The sequence below is a fragment of the Ictidomys tridecemlineatus genome, unplaced genomic scaffold, assembly GCF_052094955.1.
Source record: "Ictidomys tridecemlineatus isolate mIctTri1 unplaced genomic scaffold, mIctTri1.hap1 Scaffold_213, whole genome shotgun sequence".
In the NCBI taxonomy this organism is placed as follows: Eukaryota; Metazoa; Chordata; class Mammalia; order Rodentia; family Sciuridae; genus Ictidomys; species Ictidomys tridecemlineatus.
In genome coordinates, this window is record NW_027521834.1 from 135863 (window position 1) to 158292 (window position 22430).

At 56.4% G+C, this 22430-nt stretch overlaps 1 long non-coding RNA gene across 2 annotated transcripts; it reads right to left on the reverse strand.

The window, feature by feature from the left end:
- Window positions 1-7299: 7299 nt before the first annotated feature.
- LOC120892021 (uncharacterized) lies at window positions 7300-22122 on the reverse strand. 2 transcript variants are annotated; one of them, XR_013432827.1, is made up of 4 exons: window positions 22041-22122; window positions 16124-16263; window positions 13516-13799; window positions 7300-7428 (listed from the first exon to the last, which is right to left on the reverse strand). It is a non-coding gene; the product is annotated as an uncharacterized LOC120892021 (long non-coding RNA). The 2 variants fall into 2 exon arrangements; XR_013432828.1 differs by lacking the exon at window positions 7300-7428 and adding an exon at window positions 10629-11369.
- Window positions 22123-22430: the final 308 nt, after the last annotated feature.

The following is a 22430-nucleotide window of genomic DNA, read 5'->3' on the forward strand; positions in this document are numbered from 1 at the left end:
CAAGATGGCTCAGGACTGGGATTCCAACACAAGTGTCTGTCCACCAGGAGGACAGACTCCATTTTCCCAGGGACTGATCCTTGCCCTTGTGGGGTGCAGGGCAATAAATAGGGCGACCCAGCTATTCCAGCCCTCGTTTAAGGCTGATGCTGGGTTCGCAAAAGCATAGACCACTTGATCCTCCCTGGGTCCCTGCAGGATACTCCTCCTATCCTCCTGAATTCCAGAGAGGTTAAGTATCCTGCCGCAGGTCACACAGCCAGATAGCAGTAAAGCTGGAAGACATCCTGGAGGAGAGACCTGGAAGACATGGTGGGACCTGGCCAGAAGGAGACTCGGGAGAGGGCTGCATATGGAGGGTTCAGAACGTGCAAAGGCCTGGAGAGCATCTGAGAGCCCGGACACGTTTTCCTAGAATCCAAGAGTGGAGTGAGCATGAGGTGGGGCGTCTGTGAGGCCTGGGCTGAGGGATTATAGAGGCAGACTGTAAAGGGGCCAGGTCTTCTAGCTCAACAGAAGTTTAGACTTTACCAGAGGGCAATGGTGAGCCACGGAAGGCTGTAGGCAGAAGAGCGATGTGTTTGAGGGTTGGAGAAAGTGTGCAGACAGGTGGAGGCTGGGGACGGCCTTCTCTTTCAGGAAGTAAGCAGGAGGGGTGCAGGCAGTGTCTCCTGGGCAGGGGGCTCCGTGCCTGAGACTCAGGTTGTCTTTGATCAGCGATTCCCACAATCCCACTCTCCGGGCCTCTAAATCTTGTGACCGTGGCGGGGAGAAATCAGGGCTCTTGGGGGCACTAGGGTGACTGCTGATTTGGGGGGTCCCTGGGAGGCCACAGCCAGCAGGGAGGGTGGGGGAGGGTGGGGGTCTCCGAGGCGTTCCACCAGCTGCCTCCCCCACAGCATCACTGGTCAGGAATGCGGGGGCGCCCGGAGGCCGCGCTTATCGCCACCCCAGAGCGTCTGGCGCAGCCCGGCTCCCGTCTGCTGTCTGTCCAGATGGGCCCTAAATCAGTGCTCGCCTCCTCCTCCTCCTCCGGCCGCGGCTGACACAGAGCCTGGATGTTGGCCAGCGGCAAAGCCCGGCAGCCGACACTCACCTATGGCCCCCCAGACGTGAGGACCCTCCCAGCACAGCCAGAGTAGGTGGCCTCATCCCAGAGAGGGGTCACCCCAGGGAGTCAGCTGGAGTTGGGCAGGCCTGGGGTAGGATTCCACCGGGGGGCCTCATCTCTAAGGTGGCACTCCAACAGGACTCACCTCCTGCGGTGGCCATGGGGACTCACTGTGACAGTGGATAGGACAGGCCCTGACGGGGTCTGGCTAGCACGTCCCCCTCCCTCCTCTCTCTCGTTTCCTGTCGCTCATTAAATGCACACACGCGCGCGGCTCCGAAGCCCGTTTTGTGGGATCAATGCAGTTACCCATTTATAGCTTTGGACGGAATCCACTTGTGGCGAATGTCTCCAGAAGATTCCAGACGGCTCCGCTCCTCCTCTCCATGCTCCGCTTGCTCTCCGGGTTTGGCAGGAGCCTGTTTACCCCGAGCCTGGCCTCTGGGGAGGTCAAGGGGAGGACCCTGGTTCCCGAGGTGCGCTGCCTCCTCTCCCGTCCCTACAGCCTGACTTCGCACAAGTCATAAGTACCACCGACAGAATGTGCTGGAACCGGAAAGAGCCACTGAGAAGAAGTAGGGAGGTTGGGCGCCCCCGGGGGTGGGAGGGGGTGCAGGGTGTTAATAGAACTTTCTATATTTGTGAGCTCTTCCTTTGCAAGCTCGCATGTTTGCCTCTGTTGTTTTATAACGTGTGTGTGAAGGTGTGTGTCACCCTCATCCTGAACACAGGAGTCCCTGGCCCTGAGCTCCCGGCACGCGTATTTACCGAGATACCGAAAAGTGCTGGGCGCATTTATTCGGCTGTGGCTTCAGACAGTCTGCACACCCCTGAGCTGTGTGGCCTGGCCCTGCAGATTCTTGCGCCAGGTGCTCCCCAAAGTTGCCTTCCACCGCAGCTCCCCACCCCCCATTTCTGCATCCCTCCTGCACCCACCTTGAACTCGCTGGTCCTGAACCTTTTATTTTGTAGATGAGGAGACTGAGGTTCTCAGAGGCCCTGGGGCCAACCCCAGGGCACACGGCTGGAGATCCGTAAGGCAGGAGGGACTAACCCAGGTCCTTGGACTCCCGGAGTCTTTCCCCAGCACCAGAACCTGGGGACACTCCTCAGCAGCGTTGGCCCAAGAGCCAGGCCACAGAAATGCAAGACGGGGACAGGTGGGAATTTTTCTTTTCGTCCCCCCCCCCCCAGAGGCCACTTAAGCAGCCTGTAACTGCCCTGTGATGTATGAAAGCCTCTCTCTGCGCATAAATGCAGCAGGTCAACCGCCAGGAAAAAGTGCCACATAGATTTCCTCCCATTAGATGAAATATGCCCCTAATTTGGCTGGGCTTTTGTTTTATTAGACCTTTGGCAGCGAGGGGCCTTGCCGCAGCGTAACCTTCTCTGGATCACCCAGTTCTCTCCCGAGACCGCCGAGAGCCTGATGAAGGGGAGGCGGTGTCCTGCTCTGTAGTGCCCGCGGCCATTCCCAGAGCAAAGAGAGCCCTGCACAGGGGCCTCAGAGAGGCCCCTCCCCGAAGGACGTTCTCGGGGCTGGGACTCCAGAGACCTAAGTTCCAGCTCAGAGCTCCCGTTGACTTCTACGTGGGAGAGAGTCACATTGCCTCCCCTCTCTGAGCCTCAGTTTCTCTGTCTGTAAAGTGGGGCTCAGAGCGGAACCCCTCTCTTAGAGTTGCTACAAGAATTGAATATGAGCTGGGCGCGGTGGCGCACGCCTGTAATCCCAGCGGCTCTGGAGGCTGAAGTAGGAGGATCACAAGTTGGAGGCCAGCTGCTGAAGGGCGGGGGCTGGGCTCAGGTGGGTCCTCTGTCGTGCTGGGGCCTGGGCCACTGGTCACCTTCCCTCCTTTAGCCCGGTGCATCTCACTTCTTGCAGCCCCTGACAATCACTCGCGAACTGTAAAGATGCACGGACTCCCGTTTGCATCCTTCAGCTGAGCGGAGGGAGGCCCACGGCTTGCCCACAGGGGTGCAGCGGGGACAGCAGAGTGCAGCCTGGGCGAGGCCTTGCCACGCGCCTCCCCACGACTCCCTCCTGCTCTCGGGGAGGAGCCCAGCTCAGGGAGCGGAGGAGGGTGCGGGAGAGGGGATCACCAGGGGACAGAGCCGATCCTCTCGTCCTGAGTGGTTCCGAGGTGGCTCTTCCCAGCAGAGTCGCCTCTGCTCATGGCCGGGTCTCTCCTGGGGTCGTTCCTTGAGCCTCTTTGCAGGAGGCTGGGCCGGGGGACTTGGAGTCCCCTTCACCAGGCCACATCTCCTCTCTGTCCTCAAGAACCTGAGGAATCTGAATGGGGGGGGGGGCAGACACCCTCTTCAGACGGTGTCGGGCTGTTCCTGTCCAGCAGTGCCGCGGGCAGGCAGGTATCGGCAGTGCCATCTCCCCCTCCACTTATCTGATCCTCTAATTCTGCAGGAGGCTTTCCTTCCTGGGGATGGGAAAGCTCCGGGGATCAAAGTCCTTTTTATTTAAGCTCCGGAAAACTGAAGACCCTGTTCAGGGCTGAGCCAGATGCCCATGGGCCGCGGAGGCCATTATCACCCGGGTCATCAGCCGCCTCACAAACCCGCCCGGGAGGTTGCTGTCCCTCGCTTTTTTCTTTAAAGAAGTTGGGTGACAGCAGTGGGGGAGAGACAGCAGTTGGGGGTCAGCAGGTGGGGGACAGATAGCCACTGCACGGGGCGCACGTCCCAGGGATGAGCTCTGGACACTGGGTCCCAGCCTGGGGACTGCCTGCCCCTCGCCATCTCACCTCAGGCCTCAGTTTCCCTGCTGTGACTCTCTGGTGTGTGTCGTCCTCATTCTGTGACACCAGGATGGCTTCTCGGTCCCATGTTGGGACAAGCTACTTGAAGGCAAGGACTATGTTTTTAATTTAGCTTTTCTGCTCCCCCTGTGCCCAGACCTCTCCCACCCAGGTGAGTGACACCATCCTGCACCCAGGCCACGGACGGTCCCCTTGCCACCGGACGTCCCCCACATCACTTCTTCTGCAGGCGGCGGAGTCACCTCCACTTGCCTTTCCATCTTGTTTCCCCCAGGCCAACGGCCACCCTCTGACCAGAGCCACCATCTGTCCCTTCTGGACACTGCAGTAGAGGTCAGAGGGGTCTCCGCCCTCTGCCACTGTCCCCGCCCCCACCCATCCTGTCCCCCGCTCAGGGAACTCTTCAAAGTCGTCCTCAGCACCCCGTCCCCTGCAGCCCTCTGATGATGTCCCTCATGCACTCACCACGGGACCCCAGACTGCAGCCTGTGGACCGGCCCAGCCCCTGACAGTTTATAAATAAAGCTTTATTAGAACACAGCCGCACGCACTCACCCGGTTTCTCTATGGCTGTGTTCATACAACAAGAAGCAGAGGCTAGGCGGGTCTCATCTGTGGCTGGTCCTCTTGGAAACACGTGGGCGGAGCACTGACTCTCAATAGCACCCACTTTCCTCATGGTCACCTGTCAGCAGGGTGGCCCTGGGTGCTGCACCATGGTGGTTACGGATTTCACCTTCCCACAGGTCCTCATTCTCCATCGCGCCCCTTGCATGGTGACATTGCAGCTGCTCCTGTCAGAGGTGGGTCTGTCCCCCCATGTCTACATCTGAGCTGGCCATGGGACTTGCTTTGGTCAACAGGACGTGGCAGAAGCAAAACTGTCAGCTGCAGCCCTCCCCAGCTTCTCGCCATAGAACTGTCTCAGTCCATGTTCTGCTGCTGTAACAGAACACCAGAGTCTGCGTCATTTATAAACCACAGAAGTCCCCCTGGCTGACAGCGCAGGAGGCTGAAAAACTCAAGCTCAGGGGGCTGCCACTGGTGAGGGGCTTCTGACGTGGCTGGAGGCACCCCAGAGCAAGAGGACTTACCTGTGTGAAGGAGGAAGCGGTGGGCCTCCATCCTTTCATCATAACCCCCCCCACGATAGGTGACCCCACTACTCAAGGTCAAGGTCATTCATGAAAGCAGAGCCCTTATGTCTCACCTGTGAAAGATCCCAACTGTTAATATTATTACAGAAGCAATTAAATTTCCACATGAATTCGGAGGGGATATTGAAACCCTTGCAGAGCCAGGCAAGATGGTGCACACCTGCCATCCCAGTGCCTCGGAGGCTAAGGTAGGAGGATGGCAAGTTTGAGGCCAGCTCAGGCAACATAGAGAGACTCTGTCTTACAACAAAATGAAAAGGCCTGAGATGTCACTCCGTGCTAGAGAGTCCTTGCCTCCCTGTGGGGGTCCCTGGGCTCAATCCCCAATGCCAGAAGAGAAAAAGAACAAGAAAGAAAGAAATCATAACAGAAACCCCAGTGCTGCCCTGAGAACACCCTGAGCTGACCTTCTGGAGGACAAGGGACTTGATGCCCCCTGTCATCCCAGCCAAACCCGGCCAAGCCCAGGGACATAGTCGTCCTGCTGACCAGCAGGTGCAAGCTCAGGCCAGGTTGGTAGAAATCCAAGAAAAGCCCGTGATCGGACCAAGTGCTTATCATTTATCACCTCTCCAACTTGAGGGTAACTTGTTATGCAGCAGAAGCTAGCTGCTACACCCCCTAATTTATCACTCAGGTTGAGACACTTCTGACAGTACAAGAGGCACGGTTCTTTTCATTGGGCTGTTTTAGGCAAAGCAGAGGGTGAATTCACGCTCCCCCGATGGCCCTGTGGGAGGGGACTCCTTCTTTTAACGCTGGCTTCACTGCAAGCCAGGGACCCCTTTGCCTACCAACCTTAGGTCTGTTCCTAGATTCTGTCAAGCTCTTTCCAACCTCACGGCCATCGCACCTGCTGTTCCCCTGCCTGGAAGGCTCTTAGGCTCGCACGAGGACATCCTGCTCATCCTCAGGTCTGGGAGCATCCTTACGGCCGCCCACCCACCTCGCCCCCCAGCTGACTTCTCTCCCGTCTCCATTTCCACGTCTGCTCCTCCCCCAACCCGAGATTATCCTGAGGATTTGTCAGTATACGTAAGGTCCCCAACCGGCAACGTCCGCGCTACCTGTTCACTTTACAAAGAGCTTGAAAAGGATTCCCGGTTCACTAGACCCCGCCCGCGGGATTTTGAATTTCCAACCTTTCCCACGGTGGCAGGCAACAGGGTCCCTCTCTCAAGGTGCTGAGGAGACAGCAGCGGCAGGTCTCAGATGGCCACTCAGGCACCAGGGGACAGACCGGCACTCACAGCCCTCTGTGCGGCCAAGCTAGACGTCTGTGGTTTAGGTGTATTCCTCATATTTCTGACTGTAGCTGAAGAACATCCCTCCTCCCCCTCCTCCTCTTCCTCCTCCTCCTCCTCTTCCCCTTCCTCCTCCTCCTCCTCCTTCTCTTCCCCTTCCTCTTCCTCCTCCTCCTCCTCCTCTTCCCCTTCCTCTTCCTCCTCCTCCTTCTCTTCCCCTTCCTCTTCCTCCTCCTCCTCCTCCTCTTCCCCTTCCTCTTCCTCCTCCTCTTCCCCTTCCTCTTCCTCCTCCTCCTTCTCTTCCCCTTCCTCTTCCTCCTCCTCCTCCTCCTCTTCCTCTTCCTCATCCTCCCCCTCCTCCCCCTCCCCTCCTCCCCCTCCCCTCCTCCCCTTCCCCTCCTCCCCCTCCCCCTCCCCCTCCTCCCCCCTCCTCCCCCCTCCTCCCCCTCCTCCTCCCCCCTCTTCCTCTTCCTCCCCAGGATTGAATTCTTGGGCCCTCGACCACTGAGCCACATCCCAGCCCTATTTTGTATTTTATTTAGAGACAGGGTCTCACTGAGTTGCTTAGGGCCTTGCCCATTGCTGAGGCTGGCTTTGAACCCATGATCCTCCTGCCTCAGCCTCCTGAGCTGCTGGGATGACAGGCGTGGGCCACCGTGCCAGGAGGAACATCTGTTCTTACTGATTGCCTAGGTGCCCTTGTGAGACTAGGAGCTTCAGGAAAGGTGGAACCCCATCTTGTGCTCTGTATCCCCCATGTCTGGCAGAGTCACAGATTCAGAGTGGCTGCTTCAGATACACACACACACACACACACACACACAATATACATTATATACTATGCTTCTGTATATGTGATGAATTAATAGAGCAGAATTTCAGTCTGTTAACCATGTTCCTATGCAGAATGGGAACACAACCTCCTCCAGAGAGTTTGGGCAACGATTAAATGAGATAATAAGCACAAGGTACTTATTATGAGACGATAAATACAAAATGCACACTCTACCGATGGCTTAGAGTACACAGTGAACCAGTCCTTTTATTACCACCTGTGCAAACTGAAAAAGTCACTCTAATCTTCTCCACCTCAGGGGACTTTCCCTCTGCAAAATGAAGATGGTCTTCTTGTCCCAGATTTAGATCTAAATGATTAAAAGAGATAATGATAAAAACAACAAGGCCACACAGAAACGAGAAGAAAGCACAGACGGATTCCTGCCTGCCTGGGGAAACCCTTTCTAACTGCTATTCAAAATATACTCTATTAAATTATTCAACCATATAACAATTATAGGGCAGCAAACTTCAAAAGTGAAGTCAAAAGAGAAACCGGATGAGAATTATTGCAATCTAGGTCACAGACAAGTGGTTGATATCTTCAATATATAAAGAGTGCTTAAAAATCAAGAATAAAATCCTAAAACTCAATTTTTAAAGATGAGCAAAAACACAAATGGTTCATAGAACAAGGTGTACAAACAGACTGTAAAAAATAGCAAAAGATGTTCAGTTTAACACACGAGAAATGGAATGAAATCTGCCCAAAGATAGTGTCCCTATTTGATTGATAAAAATTTAAAAACTTGACAATATACTTCATTGGAACACGGTGCCAATGTGGGGAAGGATTCTTTTATTCATTGTTGGTGGGAATTCAAAATGGGGTATTTGATGCCATCTAATGATATCACATAGGCATATACCTTTTAGCTCTTCAATCCTATTTTTTAAAATTTACCCAAAGAGCTATCTTCACAAGTTGAGAACCACAAATGCTCATGGTTATTCATTATGGCCTATAAGAAACAATATAAGTGTCTACTCATAGGGACTGGTGGCATGAAATATGGTACTTTCACATGATGGAGTATTATACAGCTATAAACAAAAAGAATAATTTTTAAACACAAAAATGAAGTCATTTCTAGGATATATTAACAAATGAAAAATCAAGAAGCAAATAGGTATTAAAATGTATGTTCTCTTTTATCCAAGAAATATGGGGAGATAAGAAAAATCCATGAATCTACATGTATAAAAGGAAAACGGCTGGAATTCACTCCTTGTTTGAAGTGAATACAGAGTGTGGATGGGAACCGGGTGGCAGAATGAGACCAGGAATGAGACTCTCTTGGGACTTCTTTTGATAGAATTTATACTCTTGAACTGTATAAATATTTTACAGATGCAAAGACAAAACTCAATCAAAGATGCTGGAAAAGATAGCAAACCCTAGAAATGAATTTGGGTAGAAATCAAAGAACCTGCCTACCACGTGATGACTGTGGGAGGCCATCTCTCAGGGACCCAGGGCCGGGCACCTCGCGGCTCTCCTGCCTGCATGACCCTTTGTCCTGGAATTGGACGGGACCAAGTGACTCACTTCTAATGAAGGGAAATGCTGAGAGTGGTGGGGTGGCACCTGGGCTGGGTATAAAAGTCAGCGACTTTGTTTTCTGCCGTGTCTCCTCGGTGTGTTGGTCTTGCCGGAGGGGGTCACCTGGCGGAAGACCACCCCTGGACAGCAGCGAGCGCAGAGCAGTGCACAAGGCCACCCTCCTGCCGACAGTCACAGGATTGAGCCTCCGAGCAGAGGCCCCAGCCAAGCCCCCAGAAGGACCCAGCCCTGGCTGGCCCCTTCCCTGACTCCCGAAAGACTCTGAAGCAGAGGACCCAGGTGGGTCACACCTCGAGCCACAGAAACCGTGAGATGGCCAATGCCACCCCTTTAAGCCACTAAATTGGGTGGTATTTTGTTAAATGAAAATGGTACAATTCTAATAAGTCAAAGGGAATGGATTTAAGTAACTTGGAACACGGGCGACCTGGACCCTCTTACTGCATGGAATATGCTCCCAGGGTCACCAAACCTTCAAGGACATCCTGGGCCTAAGTGACTCTGTTGCCACTGGTAATTGGGCCTGTGTGATTCTGAAGCTGTGGAGCAAATGGGACTTTCACAGTGGAGCTGGGGACCTGAGGCAGGAGGGGCGGGGGCGCCCCAGAAAGAACATGGAGGTGCTGGGCTTGTGCCCGAGACACCAGGGGGTCCCCATGCATCTCCTGTCCCCTCCAGCCCTGCTCAGGGATGTCTCCACAGGATGAGCACACCCAGCGCTCCACCATGGCTCCCAAGGACTGTCCCCACCCCCCGAGCCACCCGGATATCCCAGAGAAATGGCCGTTCCCAGGGCTAGAACAAGGGAAATGCAAGAGAAGTCTGGAACATTCTCTCATGTCATTCTTTCTCAAAGAAATGGGGGGGAGGCTCTGCACAAGGGGCCAGAGGCCAGCTCGGAGGGGCTGTTCCCCACCAAATCTGGGACAACCTGAAAATTGCCAAGGCCAACTAATCACGTATGAAATACAGGGAGAGGTTCTCTTTACCAAAGAATGTCAACTAGCAAGTGTCAGAAGGAACAGGGTGAACCTCCACGTTGCGGTGATCACATTTGATTCTGGAGAGCATGGTCGGTGGACCCCAAAACGACGGGTGGAACGTTGTGGATCCAAGTATACAAATGGAGCCAAGTGTCCAAGTGTCACCTAGAGACTGTGGGCTCTTCACCCAGAGAAAAGGGCACTTCGGTGACAGGGACCTGGTGACCCCACATTATCAACCCAAGACCACCGTCTCTGACCCCCATTTTCTTCATCTGCAAATGCAAGCAGCACTGACCGCCCGGCGTGGTGGGGGCCGAGGGTCACGGGGTGGGGACGCAGGACAAGGTGCACATGGCAGCTGAGCCTGGGGCAAGTGCTTTCTCAGCCAAGAGACAATGGATCTGTTTTGCGAGCAGGTGTCTGGGGAAGGCCCCTCAGTGTCCAGTTGTCCTGGGTAGTGGGGAGCTACCATGTCTGAAGCCACGTTCTGTCACCCTAGGGTCCCCAACAGGGACCCTGCTCCTGAGAGATTCCAGTTTGCTGAGTGAGCTGAGGAGGCAGATGACCTTGGCCGTGGGCAGGAGCCGATGTCCTGGTCCCCACCCCCATAGCCCAGGTGGTGGGAGGGGCGGTGGGCAGTGGGCACTTTTCAGATGGGCTCAACTTTCCCTGGACGCCTCCCTCCCTCCCGCCCGGCCACCCCACCCGGCTTCCTGGCAGGCGCTGGCTGCGATGGCATCTGGAATTACTGGAATCCCGCTGTCTCCTGTCAGCTGCCCCCTCCCCGTCCCTCCTGCTGCACACAGGGCACCCTCGCACCCCACAGCCCGCTCACCTCCCACCCCAGCTCCCCCGACTCCAGGTCTCACTTCCTGCCTCCATTTCCCCTCCACCTCCTCCCCTGTCTGCTTCAGGACGTCCCTCCTCAGCCCCCCCCGCCCCCCGCCTGGCCATCCTGCTCTGTGCTCTGCCCCTGGCTGCCCTGACCCTCTCCCTCTGCTGTTCTTTACGCTTTACATCTCTCCGTCTCTGTTGGTCCCACTCTTTCTCTGCCTTTTGCTTTTAGGTACCAGGGATTGATCTCAGGGGCCTGGACCACGGAGCCCCGTCCCCAGCCCTGTTCTGTGTTTTATTTAGAGACAGGGTCTCCCTGAGCTGCTCAGGGCCTCGCTGTGGCTGAGGCTGGCTTTGAACTCGAGACCCTCCTGCCTCAGCCTCCTGAGCTGCTGGGAGGACAGGTGAGCATCACTGCACCGGATCCTCTTTCTCTTTAGAGGCGTCCCCCACCCCAATCCCTCCACCTGTTCAAGGCAGTGAGCCCTCACAGCGTGTCAGGACCCTGGCTGTCTCTGCGGCTGGCTCCCCAGGGCGCAGATCTGAAGTCCAGGTGCGTGGAAGGTGTGTGCCCTTCCTGAACTGCTCTGGGCCTCAGTGCTCTCAGGTGTACAGTAGGAGGGTCATTAGGACCAGGGGGATCGTTGGCTGTACACAGGGAGAGGCCACGTCCATGGAACCCCTGGGGTCTACTCCTGTGTCCGCCGACCCAGCCTACCTCGCTGCAGCCGCCTCCTCCCTCCCTCCCGGAGCTCTTCACGGGCCCTGCATGTCTTCTTGTCCTCGGCACAAGAAGCACACACATCCCGGGCTTGGTCCTTGTTCTCCTTCCTCTAAAGTGTGCACTGGGCTTTGTGTCTGGCTCCTGAAGAACAAAGTGTGGCAGAGGAGGCCATGAGTGACCTCTAAGGGGAAGCAGGCCGCCATGTCTTGAGGAAGCCCAAGCAGCCTCCTGGAGGTGCAGGGGGCCGAGGCCTCCTGCCAACAGCCAGCGCTGACTGGCCCGCAGGGTGTCTGTGAGCCTCCCGGGAGGCCAGTCTGTCACTCCCACAGCCTTGGCCATCATCGTGAGGTCCTCAGCCAGAGTCCCACTGTTGGATGCCCAGCCCCCAGGAACGTGCCACCATGTTTTCAACACTGCACTGAGCGCCATTTCTAACCAGGGTGAGAACCAGGAGATCCCAGGTGAGCCTGCAGTGCTCTCCCTGCCGAAGGAGCACTCTCTCCTTTATTCTGGTGACACGCTGAGCTTCCGCTCACTGATTGTATCTCTCCCGCTGAGCGGTCACCTCCATGAGGCCAGTGGTGGTGTCCCAGGCCTGACACGCGGGGCTCACGCATCAGCTCTGGCAGCAGTGCAGGGAGGTCAGGGACTGACTGCAGCTCAGCCAGGACGCCCCGCTGTGGGTCCCCATCCCTGGACGGGGCGGGAGGGACCGCCCCTCTCCTCTCTGTCCTTCTGGATTTGGCTTCATCCCCTTCCACAGCTCCCCTCGGTTTACTCCCAGCAGCGGACAGAGGGGGGACTTGTGCAGCTGAAGGGGCACCTGGGGAGAAGGGTGCTGTGTTTCTCCTCTGACGAGCACGTCCAAGGACACACTTCCCTCCACAGCGGGGCCCTGCCCAGGTGGGACGGGGTGCTTGGGGTGCAGGCCGGGGGGCCCCACCCTCCCTCTGGGGGCCCTGGGCTCAGTCACCCGGGAACCCCCCATCACGTGCTCACGTCTCACCCTTTCGCCCAGTTCTCTGCTGAGGCGGTCTCTGTTTGCTGTTTACTAATCTGTGCCTGCATTAACTCACGGCCCTCTACCCTTATACCTACCAGCTACCCCGCCCCCACCCACCCCGGCTCACACACACCCTGGGAGGCATCCACCCACCTCCCACCCGTCCACTCACCCCTCCGTCCGTCCACTTTCCCTCCTTCCCTCCTTTTACATTTCTTCTCCATGCTGTTCTTCCCTCCCTCCATTCACCCCTCTGTTCTTTCTTCAATCCACCGGCTGGTCTGTCCGTCCATCACCCACACATCTGACTGTCTATCCAACATCCATCCGTCCTTCCGTTCAGTTAACCGACTCGTCCCGCCATTGCGTCTCTCCTCTCGATTTCATCCAAACATCCGAGGGTCCTTTCTCTGATCCACGCGTCTCTCCAGCTGCTGGTGTGTAGGGCCGGTAGGACCTGGCCACTTCCCGGGGCTCTGCTGTGCCCTGGCCGCCCGGGAGGCCCGCACGCGCCTGCGCACACTCTGACAGGCGGGCCGCAGGAGACCCCCAGCTGGACGGGGCCCTGTTGCTGGTTTTGCCACGGAATCCTGGGTTTGCTGATCCTCGGTTTCCTCCCCGGGAAGCAGGGACATGGTTGGCCGTCCCTTTGCTGGACCCCGCTGAGTGCCGGCCTTGCAGACCTAAGTCGTGCTGCACCTGTGGGCCAGGCTGCGGGCAGGGCTCCCCATCCCCCAGGCCACACGCCACCTGGGCCCAGTGTCCCTGCAGCTCAGGGTCACCTCACCTTTTTTTTTTTTGTACCAGGGATGGAACCCAGGGCCTTCGACCACTGAGCCCCACCCCACCTCTATTTTGCATTTTATTTAGAGACAGGGTCTCACTGAGCTGCTCAGGGCCTCACTGTTGCTGAGGCTGGCCTTGAACTCATGATCCTCCTGCCTCAGCCTCCTGAGCCACTGGGATGACAGGCGTGCAACACCGCACCCGACTAGGTCGTCTCATTTTGGGGATAAACAAGTCGGCATCTGGTGGCCATAAACTGGGTCCATAGGGAACTGGAGGAGGGAAGTTTTGTTTGCATTCTGTCTGTGAAACCAGTTAGGTATCTTTAAGTCCTTCCTGCCCATCCCTCAGGTTGCCAAAGGTAACAGGGTCTTCAGGGTTCATCAACCAAGAACCACTGGGGGCTTGGCTGCCTCTGGCCTCTAATTCCTGATAAACTCTGTGTGCTGTGTGACCCCAGGCAGGTTGCTTCCCGTCTCTGGACCCCCCATTGCTCACCTGTAGGTGGAGCTCAGGAATTCTTCCAAGGCTGGGCCTGGGAGCCTCACGGGGCGACCCGGGTGCCTGTTGAGGTTGGGGGCGATCGTTCTAGAAGGGTGGTGAGAGTCAGCAGGGGAAGAAGGCCAGGGAAGATCCCCGTCCTGCAAATAAGCCAGCTTGGAGGCCGTCTGGGTCACTCTGCTCGTCTGCTCTTGGCCTGCAGTGGGACGTCCCTGGGGACTTGGTGGGGACCGTTCCCTCCATGTCCTTGGGTCCTGGCTCCCGTAGCACAGAGATGCATCCTGGGTTTCAGGGAGGGAGGGAGGGAGGGGGAGGGAGGAGAGAGGGGAGTGGGCACAAGCGCTGGACCTTCTTCTTCCCGCCACACAATGCCACCCAATGGGGCTTTTGGAGAGCCCGCTCTGTGCCCTGGGCCTCGCTGTCCCCGTCTGTCAAGAGGGGCAGCAGCTGGACACTGCTCGGACTGCCCGTGTCTCTGGCTCGGGGACCCCTTCGCGGAGCGAGGAAGGACAGAGTTCTGGGCCCAGGCTGCTGTGTGGACTGGGGGGATCCAGGCTGGGGCTGAGGGGGGGAGGCCCGGGAGCCCCCAGTCAGGGCTTCTGCAGTTTGTGCCCTTGACCCTGGAGGTGGCCTCAGGGTGGTCTCAGATGAGGGCTGCCAGGCCCCTGCCCGGGTCAGAGGGTGCCGGCTCACTCCTCGGCTGTGGGTGGAGCACTCTGGTGGGGGGTGAGACTTGGCCACCAGGAGACCATGACGTCACCGGGGACCCCTCCCCTTTCCATTTCCAGCGTTGGCGCCTGCAGGGACGCCTGCCCGGCCAGCCTGACGTGGGGCTGCTCTCTCCACAGCAGGGACTCAGGGAGCCCAGCCAGGGGTGGCCAGAGCCCAGGGTCTGCCCGAGAGCCAGGCGGACAGCGGAGGCCAGGGCCCAGAGCTCAGAGGGGCGGCTGATGCCAGCCCTTCCCACTGGCCACTCTTTGTCCTCGTCACTCCTAGGCCAGCGGCTGTGGTGGCCGCCAGACTTAGCAAGTGAAAGCACAGGCACCCGGTTAGGACGAGCGATGGAGAGATGTTTAGTGTGAGTATGTCCCATGCCATCTTTGGGACATATTTATCCTGAAAAATCATTCTTTGTTTCTCTGAAAATTACATGCAGCAGGGGTATCCTGTGTCTTGATCTGGCCACCCTGGTGGTTGAAACCATGTGTGGACCAGGTGTACGTGTCTTTCATGCTGTGCCCGACCCGCAAAAGGTGACAAAAACCTGGGAGACATTTCTATAGAGCCAGAACAGGAAGACTAGATTTGAAGATTAATATCAATTAGTTGATATTAATTACATCATTAATATCGATGGATACATCATTGACAGTGTGCCTTAGGTGGAGTCCACTCCTCTCTCCAACAGAGAAGCTCTGACACTTCTGGCTGTGTGACTTTGGGCAAGTTACTCAACTTCTCTGTGCCTGCATTTCCTTGCCTATAAAATGGGAGTGACACCAGTCACTTCTTCTAAGTAGGACGTTTGTAGTCTTTAGATGACTCCATCCACGGAAAGCAGGGGGCACAGTGCCTGCTGGCGGGGAGCAGAGCTGGAGAGAAGGACTTGGGGCGGGATTCCTTTGACAGGTGACCCCAGGAAGCCCCAGCAGGGCAGTGGCCCAGGGGACAAGGAAGAGGAAAAACCAAAGCAGGATGTGGGAGTGGACGCCGGCCACCGTGTGCTCAGACTCTGCGGGGCCACGTACAGACCCCTCCCCTGGGGCGAGGGCGCTCCAACTCCCCAGCGCCTGGGCCTCAGCACTGCGCAGGCGCGGGCGAGGCCCCACAGCTCCCAGCGGGATCCGCGAGCCTGGGGTGAGCGCCCCAAGTCGGCCCATGTGGCGTCTCTGCGGGTCCTTCAGGTTTAAAAGCATCCTCTGCAGATACAACCGCGACACTCCCACAGCATCCGACGACAAGGTGACAGTCACCCAGGTTGAAAACCCAGGGAGAGGTCCCAGCAGCTCCAAGGCACGTGCTCTCTCAGAGCTGACGGCAGGTGCTGGCCGTCCGGAGAGGCACCCCAAGGCTCCCAGGGCTCCCAGGGATGACCCGGCCCCGCTGCCTGTGTTCTGAGAACGGGTGCCACCAAGACAAGAGGACTCCACCTGTCCTCCTAGCCTGCGCGTCCCGCGAGGCCAGGGCACTGACGGTGGCAGGGGACAGCCCACTCCATTGGGGAAGGGCCCTCACAGGTGGCCTGCAGGTTTATAGATGAGCAAGCCAAGATCAGAGAGGCAAGATTTTTGCTGTCGTCACACAGCCGGGAAGCACGAGAAGCCAGGAGGGAGCACAGAGCCCAGGGATGTGTCCACCATGAACTGGGCTAAGGCATGGGACATTCTTCCCATAAATGCCCAGGAACGGTGCAGAGCCAACCACGTGTTCCTGGGCAGATGTGTGCTGGGGGCTTCTCACCGTTCTGCTAGATACTGGGGTCTCAGTGGACTCCAAGCCCACCGAGTCCACTTTTCACATAATCCCCCTTGAGAAAAGGGGCCCACATCCTTCCTGTTCCTCTGGCCCTGCACCAAGTAGGGACCCAATGGGCAAATGGACGCACCTTCCAAGCAAGCCTCTGGCCCCGTTACTCCCCTCTTCCTCCAAAGGCGACTGTGACCACAGCGCCATGCTTGAAAGCCATCTCCAGGAGCCTGCCACCCAGCTGCTCTGGACCTTGGAGACTCGGGAAGTCATCTGCGTCTTTAAAAAAAAAAAAAGAAGAAGAAGAAGGAGAAGAAGAAAGCAAAGGAACAGCACAAAACCCAGTGACTTCACCCTGGGGCGGGCCCGGTTTTCTGGGTCAGGAGCGGGCGGAGGCTGACCCTCTTATGCAAGGCGCTTGGCTCCGAGAGACTCGAGTTCCTCCCGATTATTATTTTAGCAAACCCGGCGCGGCCGGCCAGGCCGGGAGGCTCCCCGGCAGCTCTGGGCTGTTATTTCAGAGTCAAGTTCGGGGGGGGGGGGGGGGGGGGGGCTGTGGGGCTCCACTCGGATTTCTGGAAAAACAGGCGCTTGGAAAGGGCTGGCCGCCGGGAGGGACGAGGAAGGAGCGAGTGTGGCCGGGGAGGGGGGTGCGGGCTGGGGGGGGACCAGGGCCACCACAGCGCTGGGTCTGTCCTGGCGCTGGGGCCTGGGGAAGAGACCCAGGTGACCTGCTGCTGTCCTCTTGAGGGGGACTCTCCCTCCAGCCGGGTCCTTCCAGTCCTGGGCCTCAGGGAGGACGGTGAGGAGGGCCGGGCAGAGCCAGGCTGCCATCTTGGTTGGCCGTGAAAGTCCCTGTGCGGCCTGGCCCTGCCCAGCGCCTTCATTGTCTGGGCTCCCCCTCCCCATCCTGCACCTCAGGGGTCTCTCCTTCTGCCGGAACCCCTCTCCCTCTGCCTCCATCCCATCCTCAGAGCCTCACCTCAGTACCACCTCCTTGAAGGAACCGTGCCTGATTCCCACCTGAGCCAGGGCCTCTGCTGTAACCACTTGCCCAGCACCCGACCCTCCCTTGCCCAAGGCCTGTGACAACAGGGCCCAAGCCGTCCTCTTCTCTGTGGCCTCTGCCCAGGACCCAGTAGGGACCCCTTGGGCAGTGGAAGCACCTTCCAAGCAAGGTGTCTGAGCCCAAGGGCCAGGGCAGAGCCGGCCCTGATCGGCTGGGCCCCATGACACCAGGCAAATACCAGACAGACGGGGGGGCCCAGGCGACCTCCATCCTCAGCCTCTTCTGGAAGGTTCCCTGGACGGCCACTCGCAGGTCACCGGCCAGTAAAGGCCACACACTCCCTTGTGGTGTAGAACCTCCTCTGACCCAGTCCCCACAGGGTCCCTCTCTCCCCTGCTCCGGGAGCTGTGCCTTCCTCCTGGGACCCGCCACTCCTTGGAGCCCAGAGGTGAGTCATCTGCCTGTCACGTGTCCCGGTGGGTGTCCAGCGGCTTCTGCTTGAGAGTCCCCCCCCCCCCCGACTTTGTTTTATGGGGCTTGCTGTCCCCAGCCACCGCCGATTCCATCCATCAACTCTGTCGCTCCAACGCCCACCGAGGCTGGATTTATGGAAGTGGCTACCCCGGTGCTGACAGTGTGGACGGGGCTTCTGATTAACACGCGATTCCAAGGGGGCCCCGAGGCGGGCAGTCGGTCAGACACCCCAGCGCTGCCCAGGCTGGAGCCGGACACCGTGGCCGGCAGGGACAGATGTTGCGCAAGGAACTTGCAAAGAGCCATTTGGAGGATCCTTTGACAGGGAAGCACAGAAGCATGTGGGAACCAGAGCTGCTCCTTTCTTTGTTGAGCTCGCTCACTCTCTCTCTCTTTCTTGAGAGATTAAATCTGAATTCACTCTCAGCCTTAAGAGTTTCCATCAGGAAATTCTGTCAGCTCCAGCGACAATCTGCAATTGTGTGCTGCCCCTGCCCCCTCTCCAAAGGGAACAGGGACATCAGCTGACATTTAACCCTGTGCGGGCTCCTTGAGGTAAATGATCTCGTGTCACCTGCAGCTGTTTGTTTGTTTGTTTTTTTAATAACTTGGTGGTTTGAAATAGTTGAAGACTCACAAGAAGTTGCAAAAAGAGCAGAGTCCTCATGGACCTCGCTCCCAGTGCCCACCCAGGATGGCCACGGCACGCTGTGAATGTGAGGAACTAGACTTGGGCACAATGACACATAGCTTATGCAGATTTTATCAGTATGTATATGCAGTTTTTTTGGATGGTGGTACCAGGGATTGAACCCAGGGGCACTCAACCCCTGAGCCCCATCCCCAGCCCTATTTTGTGTTTTATTTAGAGACAGGGTCTCACTGAGCTGCTCAGGGCCTCACTGTTGCTGAGGCTGGCTTTGAACTCAGATCCTCCTGCCTCAACCTCCCGAGCTGCTGGAATTAGAGATGTGACCCACCATGCCCAGCCACTGTTTTCTTTTAGAAAAATAATTCTATGACATTTTAGCTCATGTTTAGATGAGAACAACTATCACCATATCAGATTATAAAATCTTTCCTTCTCCACAGTGAAATTCCCTTGGGTTACTGAATAATGAATTCACCTCCTTTCAACTCTAATCTCTGAAAAGCAGTAATCTATTTCCCATCACCATAAATTCATCACTTTAAGAAAGTTATAGAAATGGAATCATCTACTATGTAGCCTCGACGATCAGTTTTTTTTCACTCAGCATAATACTCTTGAGATCCATCTAAGTGGTTGCAGCTCTCCATAGCTCATTCCTTTTTTCTGGCTGAGTAATATTCCACTGTATGGATGTACCACAGTCTATCCACTCACCAGTTGAAGGACTGCCGGTTATTTCCAATATGGGATATTTACAAATAAATTGTTATCAGTGATCACATACAGGTTTCTCTGTAATTATCCAAACTTAACAGATGAAGTCACAGACGTGATAGAGATCAAGTCACTTGAACAATGTCAAGCTGCCAGCAAGTTGAATGAAGATTTGAACCCAGGTGGTGACTCCAGAGACTGTGCTCTCAGCCATCGGCAAGACTGAAAATCCTGTCGTTGAAAATGATTAACCTAAAAAGCTAATTAACATGCCAGGAAGAAGCATTGTGTTTATCAGAGGTTTTATGCGCCACACATTCTTGGAGACGCGGCAAGATGGTAAGAATCCAAATCTGCAGAGCGGGGTTGAGCACTGGGCTTGGTACAGGGGTGCAGCCCACCCCTGCCCCACGTAGTTCTCTCCTCCTGCCATGAAGCTCCGTCTGGTTGGGGAGCCTCTTGCTACTCCCTGAACTCCCAGAGCTCCCGCCCTTTGGTTCTTCTTACCTGGTCCGTCTGCCCCAAACGCCCCTCCCCCATGTCCCCTAGGGTCCCTTCTATCAACAGGTCCTTCCTTGGAGAGTCCGGGACATCCTCCCTGCACCGCAGTGATGTTCTTGGCCCCAGGAATGTTTCTCTCTTCCATAAACAGGAGTCTACTTGAAGGTCCCCAAGGGCCAGGGAGGTTCGGGGCACTGAGCTGAAGCCCAAGAAGCGCAAATAAGTAATCTGCAGCCCCCGAGCTAGCGCAGTCCCGGGTGCAGGTGCACAGAGACGCAGAGATGCGTGGGCGAGAACGCACAGCCCCAGCAGGCCTGGGTGTCGGGGCCCTGGATCCAAAGCCTGGCTGGGCTCTCCTGGGCCCACTTCCTGCCTGCTGTCCCGTGGGAGGAGGAGTTACGGAGAAGACCCATGAGGACCGAACCTTCTCCCTGGATCGGCTCCCGAGGGGGAGCTGGGGCAGCCGGCGAGACCCCAGCACCATGGCAGCTGGCTGCACCCGTGTCCCCTGTCCCCTGCCTCTCCGCCTCTGCACTGTCCACCGCCAGAGAGCTTCAGGGTGCTGGAGCAAGACCAGAGGGAACAAGGGGGCCGGGAGGGACCGACGGCCTCCAACGCAGGCCTCCTCCACGCCCAGACCGTAAAGGCAGAGGCCCCCTCCACCTGCCGCTCACTCCCCCGGGGACCTTTCCCGTTGGCTCTGCCTTTGATTTCCTCCCTCCGTGGCCTCTGCTCCCCATAAAACTCAATCTCGTTTAGTTTTCAATTCAATTAAGGGCCAATCATTCCACCCACGAGGCCACACATTGAAACTGTGGTCACTAACTCAGCTGGGGACCTGGAGGCAGGGAGTTGGAGAGGTTTCTGGGGACCCAGCCCAGGTGACTATAGGGTAGAGACCACAGGGGGGCAGAGAAGGACCCCCCTGCAGGGCAGTTCTGACTTTAGACATTACTGTGTGACCTTGGCCAAGAGACGTCCTCCTCCTGCCTCAGTTCTCCATCTGTAAAATGGGCTGTGAAGCGCCAGTATGATGAGGGCTTTTTGGTTGTTTTGCTTTTTGTTTTGTATCAGGGACTAAACCCAGGGGCCCTCAGCCACTGAGCCCTATCCCCAGCCCTAGTTTGCATTTTATTACAGACAAGATCTCCCTGAGTTGCTTAGGGCTTAGGGCCTGCTGTTGCTTTGGACTCTCCATCCTCCTGATTCAGCCTCCTGAGCTGCTGGGATGACAGACGTGCACCCTGGCGCCTGCTGTGGTATAAGTTCTCAGCCTTGGTCTTCTCATCCCCAAACTGGATACTTGTTTCATAGGAATTTAACGGGCGGGTTGTTGTAGTTGCATGCTTCTGCGTACTTTCCAGAAGGTGAACAGGAACGGGGTGGATCTGCAATCCTGCCGTGAAAAGATGGCCCAAAGGTGTTCTTCAAGGAGAGTTGCACAAAGTTTACATATATGCAAGTGTGTGTGTGTGTGTGTGTGTGTGTGTGTGTGCGTGTGTGTACGTGTGCATATCCAGGACCCCCCTCCCCACAGACTGGATGCTCAAATTCCTTATATAAAACAGCACAGCAGGCCAGGCGTGGTGGCCACATCTATCATCCCAAAGCCTTGGGAGGCTGAAGCAGGAGGGTCGTGAGTTCAAAACCAGCCTCAGCCACAGCGAGGCCCTAAGCAACTTAGCGAGACCGTGTCTCTAAATAAAATGCAAAATAGGGCTGGGGATGGGGCTCAGTGGTTAAGTGCCCCTGGGTTCAATCCCTAGCACCAAAAACAAACAAGCAAACAAACAGCACAGCACTCTCCCACAGCCTGTGAGTGCCATTTAGTGACTTATGGTGCCTAATACAATGAAAATGCAAATGGTCTTTTTTAAGCTGTATTTTTAGGCAAAGGTGACAAGAAAAAATAAAAGGCCTGTATATACTCAGTAGAGCCCTTTTTTGGCCTGGTCTTTTGCTGAGATGGCTGGAGTCGCAGACGCACACTCCATGGACGAGAGAGGCGTCCCGTGGAGAGGGCTCTCACAAGGTTGTTACTAGCAGGACCTGGACCCAGAGCGAAATAAAAGTGATCCCCGGGCCTGAGACCTGGAAGAGGCTGATGCGACTTCTAAATCTGGGGGCTTGGAGCTGGGAGAGGGGCGGTGGGAACCGTCTAGTTTTCCAGTGAGTGCACATTCCTTCAATAATTAAAATGCATCGAAACCCATACAATGAATCGCAGACCTACTGTGGCTGGGAACCTGGGCCTCGAGTGGAAGGAAAAAAGACGGTTGAATTCCCACGGCTCCGCGGTAACCATGTGGACATTCTTATGAATTTCCTACACTCTTTCTTCTCACCCATGTGGACGTGTATCTTGGGAATGAAGTTGGAATGAAGCTTGGGGAGAACCTGTGGGGCCTGCTCTTTCCCTTATTGTGTGAACTTCCCCAGGCCCCCCTGGGCTGCTGCGCCTGTGACTGGGGGGCTGCTTTGATTGACAGGCCCACCCGCCCACGGCCCAACACTGCAACCCTGCTCCCTGCTGCATTGGGTAGGATCTTAGCATTCTGCACATAGTAGGTGGTCAATAAACATTCGCAGAACCCAGGAACAACCAGATGAGAGAGAAATGAACGCAAATGGTTTTAAATAGGTGCAAAACAGCTGTGAAATCGTCCCCCTAGGTCAAGGTCACCAGGCGCCTCTGACCTCTCTCACCTGTGGGACACGGTGGTGGTGGTGGCGTCCCAGCCTGACACATCTGCAGGCAGCCAGGCTCCGTGTCCTCTCCTCCTCTCCTCTCCGGTGCTCTGAGTCACTCGGGGTGGGAATCAAGCTCACCGCAGAGCTTGGCTTTGAACACAGCCAACACAAACCGCCTGCTGGTGCCCGTGGGGAGTGTCATGTCACCACATAAACAGTTTCTGATGGTAGCCGGGAAGTCACAGGGCTGGGAAGGACGGTGCTGCCCTCGGTGGCCACGGGGCAGGGAGAGGGGCCCCCGGGGGGCTGTGGATGGTTTTATTTTATTTTATTTTTTTGGTATTGGGAATGGAACTCAGGGGTGATTAATCATGGAGCCATGTCCCCAGCCCTTTTTTGTTTTTA